General features: G+C 39.9%; 1 pseudogene; it reads left to right on the top strand.

Annotated features, from left to right (window-relative positions):
• The first annotated feature begins 2,833 nt into the window (after positions 1 to 2,833).
• LOC103737094 lies at positions 2,834 to 3,457 on the top strand (annotated as a pseudogene).
• Positions 3,458 to 9,181: the final 5,724 nt, after the last annotated feature.

Raw genomic sequence — 9,181 nt, 5'->3', positions numbered from 1 at the left:
CAAGTCACTTATAAAGGCAAGTCCATCAGAATAATGCCTGATTATTTGACAGAAACTTTTACAACCAGAAAGGCATGGAAAGATGTATTCCAAGTATTTAAAGATCACTTGTCCCCAAATGTCCTTCAGTGCATTTGCATCCACTGGAGTCTAGTCAGGCCATCCAGTGGGGGGGGGGGAGGCATGGATGGGGAGGGGTTCTGGAAATGAGTGGGAAATAGTGTATGAAAAAAGATCACTTGGGTCAAGTCAGAATATTATACTCAGCAAAATTATCTATTAAAGGAGAAATAAAAACTTTACATGATAAAATCAAATTACAAGAAATTATGGTCACTAAGTCCACTTTACAGAGGAAACTGGAAGAAATACTTCGGTCTAAAGGTAAGGATAAATAGACCCATGCGATCACAGGGAATAAATGAAGAAGATATTTGTGAGAACACCACAAAACAACAAAATTACAAGAATTAATACCCATAATTCTTTAATAATTCTTAATATTAATGGTCTCAATTCCCTAATAAAGTCACAAACTACCAGAGTAGATGGAAAAACAGTATCCTTTATTTTTCCACCTCCAAGAAACACATCTCACCATCAAAGAAAGCCACCACCTTATAGTAAAATAGTGGAAAGATGTATTCTAAGAGAATAGAACTAAGAAAAGCAGGAGTAGTTATTATAATGTCTGAAGAAATGAACCAGAATAGAAAAGGAGGGTCACTTCATGATCATTAAAGGAATAAATCACCAATAAGATATTATAATCCTAAGTATATACTAACCAAAAACAGACATGCAATTCATAAAAGAAACACTATCAGATATAAAGCAACAGATTAACATCAACACAGTGATAGTGATGGTGACTTCAATACCCCACTGTCTACTAGACAGATCATTTGGACAAAAACTAAACAAGAGGATGCTAACTTTGAAGTCATAGCTATACAGGTTTCAATTTGAAAATCCAGAGAGGGCAAGAATAATAAATGGTCATGAGTGTGTGAGGGGAGGTTTCCTGGAAGTAGAGGTAGAATGCAATGATAGAAAGAGGAAAATAATAGAGTAAGAAGGGTTAAAGAGAAATGGAATGGAAGGGCAGGGCAGAGGAGGGAGTATGGGGAGGGATAATTAACACTAAGGCCTTTAGAAAAAGCCATATTAAAACCTATCACTATACAAACTGCTTAAAGTGTATATATAATAAAACAAGATTAAGGGACATTGTCCCTACTAGACACCACAGGCTTGCAAAGTAAAACACCAACACCAAGAATGGATTCCTTCACTTGAAGCTATTGACCAGGGATCCCATAGACCCTCAAACAATACTGACCATTGCCCCTGCTCTTGGTTACCCATGAGAACTTCATGGTAAGATCCTACTGCTTAAGACACTGTGTACATGAGCCATAGAAAAAAATAGGTGAAGGGCTGGAAAGATGGCTCAGTGGTTAAAAGCACTGACTGCTCTTGCAGAGGACCCAGGTTCAATTCCCAGCACCCACATGATGGCTAACAACTGTCCATAACTCCAGTTCTAGGGAATCCAATGCCCTCTTCTGAGCTCCTCAGACATTGCACACCATGGGTGCACTTACATATATGCAGGCAATATACTCACACACAAAATAAAAATATAAAATAAATAAATAGCTGGTACTAACAGCAAAGCATCATCTTTACTGGCTAGCCTTCATAGTGCTAAAAGGAACTATGTATACTACCTGAAGAGAAAATCAATCATCAGCTTTACCCAGCTGTGAGTCTCTGAGCCACAACTGTCCTGAAAAATATGGCCACAGATGCAATAGTGACATGAATCTTTTCAGTGTAACCAGCTAATTTCTAATTGGATTTAAGGTCCAATTCATAGGATGGAGTCCACACCTGACATTCATATAAGGCCTAGAAGCCTGAAGCTAGACAGCCCACAGGCCATGGAAAAAAGCCTAATACAACTATTCTGCTAAATAGATATAGTACCAAACTGATTTTAATGACATTTTTATACCAATAGATTAATGCATCTCTCAACTCTCACCAAAGTAGAATCCTTATGCTGCAGATGATGATTAATAGAGAACCACAACTGGCCAATACACAGAAAATAAGGGGCTACAGACTGTTTATCTTTGAATATGACACCTATATCAAACTTCTGCCTCCCAAGGCTCAGAGATCATTGCTGAAGAGGGGGTGTAAAAATTGTAAGAGCCAGACCTTGTGGATGACCACAAGGAAACAGAGTTTTCCAGACAGTTACTCATATGAACTCACAGCAACACTGAAAGCATGGACAAGTCTCGTAAGGTCAAGTCAGACAAAATCCCAGCATAAACATGGGGGAGTGGGTAAGAAATAATAAACCCAAATCCTATCTGAGGAGCTACTTTCTTTCTCTCTTTCTTTCTTTTTTTTTCTTTTTTTCTTTCTTTTTTTTTTTTTTCGGTCTTTTTGAGACAGGGTCTCCTGTAGCCCCAGCTGGCCTGGAACTCAGTATGTGAACCAGGCTGGTCTTGAACTCACACAGAGATCCACCTGCCACTGCCTCCCAAGTGCCAAGCCCATCTAATGAGTAGCTACTATCAATAAATGACTTCTGGGAAGGGGAGATTCAGTTTCATTTGAAGGTGAGAGTCTTAGTAGGTTGGCCCACCCTCAATTGAATAGTGGATGAACACACATCAAAGGACATTTGGGGACCTCTGTTGTCCCTCATGGCAGCAGTATCAACTTGGGCAGGGCACAGTGGTGACTAGTGACTGAGCTGCAAACCGGGAGGGGGTGCCCCCCCCCCGATGTGTACTATAGGGATTTGGGTATGATGGTGAAGTATTTCCTGGGCCAGAGAGTGCTCCGAAGTTCCTGGGACCAAGGTCCACTGCCTTCTGGCAACAGTATTGACTCCCTGTAGCAAACATGTCTTTTCTAAAGACATGGTGCATCAGGAGGTGACCTCTGACCAGAAGCTTCACTTCCTGGAAACTCATGACCAACACCAAAAAGATGCCATGTTGGGCAGAGAGACTGTTTTCTGACAATGTTGCTCACTCAGTATCCATCCTGGAAGACTCTATTGTGGGTCCACAGAATCAGATCATGACAACCTTCACCTGGAACACCAACCACACCCCACTGATGATGGTAGAGGAAAAATGTGTTTACTGTGTGAACTCTGACAATAGCAGATGTACCAAAATCTGCCAGGAAGCTCACTGGCTTATTTGTTGTCCCCAGAGCTGTCCAGGGGTTTGGTCTTGCCTCGTTCAAAAGCAACAAGACCAAGACAAGGAAGGGCTTTGAGTACATCTTGCCCAAGCTACAAGGCAAGGCCCCTTCCAAAACACTTGTTGAAACAGCTAAAGATACCAAGACAAAAGCAGCTACAGAGAAGGCCAAGGACCTCGTCAACAAGGCCACCCCTAAGCAGCAACAGCAGCAGCAATAGCCCTGTAGCCCACCAGCCAGTGCAGCTCAGCTCCCTCTGCCTTATCCCCATGTACTTATTATTAAAAATCAATTTCAGCCCTCTCTGCTCTGGGTGGTGGATTGGGGCAGGTGTCTAGCTCAGCATCTACAGTATACCAGGCTTTTTGTCCACTGAGCCCAGCCTGCTTATTCCCCCATTGGGCAGCTGTGACAGGTGTAGAAAGGTGCAGTGACTTGCCCAAAACAGCAGTATGTAGGTGAAATGGTAATAAATGATAGCCTTTAAGCTCCATGAGGGCAAGGCTCCTTGATTTATTCTCTGATGCATCCCAAGTACATAGAACAATATTTATCACATAACAGGCACTCAATAAACACTTGATTTGATTGTCCCCACCAAAAAGGGCATTTGGGGACACATACCTGACTCTACATGTCGGATAGCTCTCCGACAGGTATGGCACAGGGAGAGAGGCCAGGACCAGCCTGTGTTCCTCTCTTAGGGGCTGAGCGGGATGGTGAGTGTAGGCAACTCAAAAACCACACCGAGTCGGGAGTCTTGTCGAGGCAGGAACTCACTTTATTGCGTCAGGCATTACCTTATATGTCATCTGGGGCAATGGCTGTGAGCCACTGGGAATTGGCCACGCCAGCTGTGATTGCGGAGAGGCAGTTCGAGGTCAGGCCCTGCTGAGTCACCTCCATGAGGAAGTGACCGGCCAGAGACAGGTCGCCAAACTTTAGTCAGGCTCAGGAAGTTACAATAGGCCTCGTCATAAGTTATGCCACAATTATGAGGGTCTCGGAGACCCAACATCTACAGACCTTAATTAATGCATAATATATATTATATATTCATGTATACATTATATACATTATATATTATATATTTCATACTGTACTCATATATTATTGTATTGTACTTTCTATATATATGAGAGTACAGATATTTGGTGAAAAGTTAAAAAGAGGTACTGATATGGGAGGGGATCTATATATGATTAAAATATATTGTATGAACTTTTCAAAAATTTATTAAAAATTAATTTTTAAAGTAAAGTGACTTGAACCACTCTTTCAGTCTACCACAGACTGAAGTCAGAATTAAATTTTCTTTGATAATAAAAACTTGTATTTCTGATTTTCTGATTCTGTAATCCATATGATAGCATTGCATAGTCACACACACACACACAGACACACACACACACACATACAGAGTACTGGTAAGTCTCCAGTGGGAATCTCAAGTTCAAGTCTGAGAACCCATCAGTCTGTCTTAGCTTCTATAATATACCATAAGCTGGTGGCCTAAGCAACAAGAATTTATTCCTCACAATTCTGAAAGCTGGATGCCAGAGATCAAGGATCCATCATGGTCAGGTAAAGGCTCTTCCTGGATTACAAGTTGTTGTCTTCTATTCTAGAAGAAAAAGGAGGGGAAGCAGAGACAGAGACATGGAGAGACAGAAGACAGAGTCAACAAGACAGAGGCTCTTCTATTTTATGTCTCCTCTAATTGTACTAATTCCATTCTTGAGAGTTCCACCCTAATATCATGGCCTAATACTTCCCAAAACCTCATTTCCTAACACTATTATATTGGGGATTAGAATTTCAACATATGAATTCAAACAGACGCAAACATTCAGTCCATACCAACTACACTGTGGCACCACCACAACATAGTTCCCAAGTCCTCCCCATTTGACAGTGCAGCATTTACTGGATCATGACTTTGGCAGTGCTACTGATAACCTGGATGTTAAGCTATCAAAGCTACTGAATGTTCTAAACCATTGTGGGGAGAAATGATCCACCGTTCATATGTGGCAATCTGCCAGCAGTGAGCCAATGCAATAATCTCTTCTATGCTGAACCCACAGAAGCATTAGTTTAAGTAATTCTTCCACCTTTTCCCATCATATCCATAAATGAGTCTAACATCTAGCATAGACATAGACAAGGAAGCAAGAAGCTGACCTAGGACAAAGCAGAAATGGGCACTGCTCTGAAGCTCCACACTTGATTGGTTTGCCACATCTCTTGAAGTGACTTATTTGCTGTGTAGTCCTTCAATTTGTTTTTCATAAATTATCTTCCTCATTCACTGGTCTACATGACATACCCACTCAAGTTCGGGCCAGAACTCCTTGAATAAGTAAACTACCATTTATGTTGTACCAGAAAATGAACAAATGATGAGAAAGTTTTGAATTAGGACAAGTTATCCACATTTGGATACTCAGCATTATTTTATTTTTTAAACACTTGGTTATCTCATAGGAATTAAATTTTACAGGTCCAAATTGAGCTGCTTCTTGGCCACCCACAGAGCCTGCTATTCTATGGTATTTTCTCTCTTCTCAAAAGCAATTCCATCTCACTCCTAATTGCTCAGGATAAGAACCTTAAAGCCATCGGATTTCTGTTTCTTGCTTCATATCCACACCAGCAGCAAATGTGCTGGGGCTGCTTTAAAACGTGTAGAAACCCCAAGCACTTCCTCCTCTCCACCACATAAATGCTGATACAAGCCACCATCCGGTCTCACCTGGGCAGTTTGCTGCTGTTTATTTTAGGTCTGTTTTGCTTTGGGGTGTGTGTGTGTGTGTGTGTGTGTGTGTGTGTGTGTGTGTGTTCGTATGTGTGTGTGTGTGACATACATGTGAGTATGCATGCCTGTTTGTGTCCATGTGGAAGCCAGAGAAGGATGTGGAGTATCTTCCTCTGCCATTCTCCATCTTGTTACCTTGAGTCAGTGCACTGAGCTCCTGCCATTTCAGCTAGGCTGGCTAGACCAGCAAGCATCCTGGATCTGCCTGCCTTTCATCCCAATGATAGTGTCACAGGCACATGTTATTTACATGGATAATGATTCAGACTCAAGTTCTCATGTATACATAGGAAACATTCTTTTTTTAAATATTTTAAATATTTTTTTAAATATTTATTATTATTTTTATGTGTATGCATATATTGCCTGCATGTAGGTAAGTGCACCCATGTTGAGCAATGGAAGACAGAAGAGGCTGTTGGATCCCCTGGAACTGGAGTTATGGACAGTTATTAGCTGCAATGTGGGTGCTGGGATTCGAGCCTGGGTCTTCTGCAAGAACAGCCAGTGTTCTAAACCGCTGAGTTAAGAACTCAGCCACTTGCTTTGTTTTTAAAACCAAGGAATGTATGCAAGAGCAGTGGATCACAGATAGCCTTTGCTGAGCATTTGCTCAAATTTTAATTTTCTCACTTTGAAGTTCATGTGTTCATGTAGTTACTAGGGTTTCTTCCAGTGTTGATTTTAAGCTTTATTGCATTGTGGTCTGATAGACTGCATGGAATTATTTCAATCTTTTTGTTGAGGTTTGTTTTGTGCCCTAGTATAGGTTGATTTTGGAGAAAGTTGCATGGGGTGCTGAATAGAAAGTACATTCTTTGGTGCTTGGGTGGAATATTTGGTAGATGTCTGTCAGGTCCATTTGGTGTATGGTTTTGTTTAATTCAGTTATCTCTCTGTTAATTCTCTGTTTTAAAAAGCCTCTCAGTGCTCTCTGTGTTGCCATACTCAGCCTTCCATAGTCTTTTCTCAGAATAGAAACCTTAATGATTTTTCAAAACTATAAATTAGAAAATGTTCTTGCTCTGTCTTTAATATCCTCTATCACCTAATGTCCTGGAATCTTTCTCGCTTATTCTGTTCCAGTCTCCTTATTATTTCTTGATTTCCCCAAATCTGTATCTGTCTTAGGACCCTGTTCTAATTGACAAGACTGGAGAACTTTTCCTGTAAATGTTCCCTTTTATCCATTATACTAGTTACATTGCATCTCTGTGAACACAGTAACTGATGGAAACAACATAAGGGAGGAAAAACCATTTTGACCTACGGTTTCAGAGAGTGTTAGTCTGTCATGGCAAGGAAGGCGTGGAAGAGTGGCTCAGCTCATAGTGGCAGCAGCATGAAGCAGAGACTGTTCACATCATGGTGGACTAGGAAGCAGAGAACTGCAGGGACCAGGAGTCGAGTATAGCGTTCAGAGGCCCACCCCTAATGACTTACTTCTACCAGGTGCTCCCAATTCATAAAGGTGCTGCAGCCTGGCATAATAGCTAGGGAATAAACATTCAGAACATGAGCCTACAGTGGCCATTTTGGGTTCAAATACCCACTATTAATACAATAAACTCTATATTCATGGGTCCCAAGTCCATGGGATCAACTACTGTACCTAAATATTCTGAAGAACACTGTGTGTACACTAGACATTCACAAATGTTTTTAGCATTGTTGCTATTCCCTAGATAATACAGTGTAACAAATATTTGCATAGCATTAACATTGTCTTAGGTACTATAAATCTACAAGTAATTTAAATTATATAGGAGGATTTGCATACGTTACATACAAATAATGTGCTATTTTACATGAGACACTTGTGCATCCCTGGATATTGGTGTTCATGGGAGTTCTGGCACCAACACAGAAAACGCTTGAATTTGCTAAGATATCATTTTCTCAGCCCTACCAACTTCTCTCCCCCTTTGTTATATATGACCCACTTCCTCATCCCCCACACCCTCATTAACTTCTTTGGGATTTTTTCCCAGAGTTTTTATCCACCCTTATCACAGCAATAATTATCCATTTATTATTTTTATCTTTTGACTCTCTCCTTCTCCTTTTCATTAAAATGTGAGTTTCAGAAAAATGATGAGCTTTGTTTTATGCATTCACTTGTGCTAGACATATAAAAAATAGATAAATACATATTTATAGAAGAGAATAAAAGAAAATTATTTCACAAAGTAATTTTTAAGTCAAATAATGCTTACCACATTAGTTGCAGAAATTCAAAGTTTTAAACCTTATAAAACATGGTTTTTCAATTCTCAAGCTATTTTTAAGTATTCTATATGCACATCATTATCTTATGTTCACACATATTGTAATTATATTATCCACTCAATGTTTTACAGATACAAAGTTTAGATTTGTTGACACTCAACCTAGTCTCTTGATTTGCAAGAGGAAATTAGTCTGAAGGTTACAACAGAACATAATTTTTAGTAACATGGAAAATTCAAAACAGTTAATTTTAAAATGACACATATGGTGAGAAAGCAGAAGACACTTTGAACAACTAAAATGAATGCTGTGCATCAGCTTCATAAGCATTCTTTATTTACATTCCCTCCAACACAGCATATGCTTCCTCAGGCTCACACAAATATTTACTACATACTTACAACATGTGAAAAGAAAAAGATTTCTCTCCCTCTTCCCAAAGCTCTTCCTCCCTAAAGAAGCAAACTGGTATCAACATTTACCCAGGTACTTGGTCATCTTCCGTATCCAATTAGTACCAGTAAGCAAGTTCTGCCAGTTTTGCTCTAGAAATAGCTGTCAAGACAATGACCATTGCAGTGAGATCATTATATGCTGTCATCATTGTAAGCTTCTACCATGCTTGCCTGGACTGCCAGAGAACACTCTTAAAGTCTTGTTTTTCTCAAATTTCCCTCCACAATGCATGTGTGATCTTGCCTTCCAATTCATGCAAACTTGCTCAGTGTTTTACTTCTGTCTTTACTGTCTATTACAAAAAATCTTATGCTGTACTATTGATAGTAACTAGGTAATGGAACCAGTCTGGATGTCCATTAGCAAATAAATGGATACAGAAAATGTGACACAGACACACAGTGGAATTTCATTCAACAGCAAAGAAAAATTTAAGAGATT

Source organism: Nannospalax galili, unplaced genomic scaffold (genome assembly GCF_000622305.1).
Source record: "Nannospalax galili isolate Female #2095 unplaced genomic scaffold, S.galili_v1.0 scaffold370, whole genome shotgun sequence".
In the NCBI taxonomy this organism is placed as follows: Eukaryota; Metazoa; Chordata; class Mammalia; order Rodentia; family Spalacidae; genus Nannospalax; species Nannospalax galili.
The sequence above is the reverse complement of the archived record's forward strand: the minus strand, read 5'-3'. Positions and strand labels throughout refer to the sequence as shown.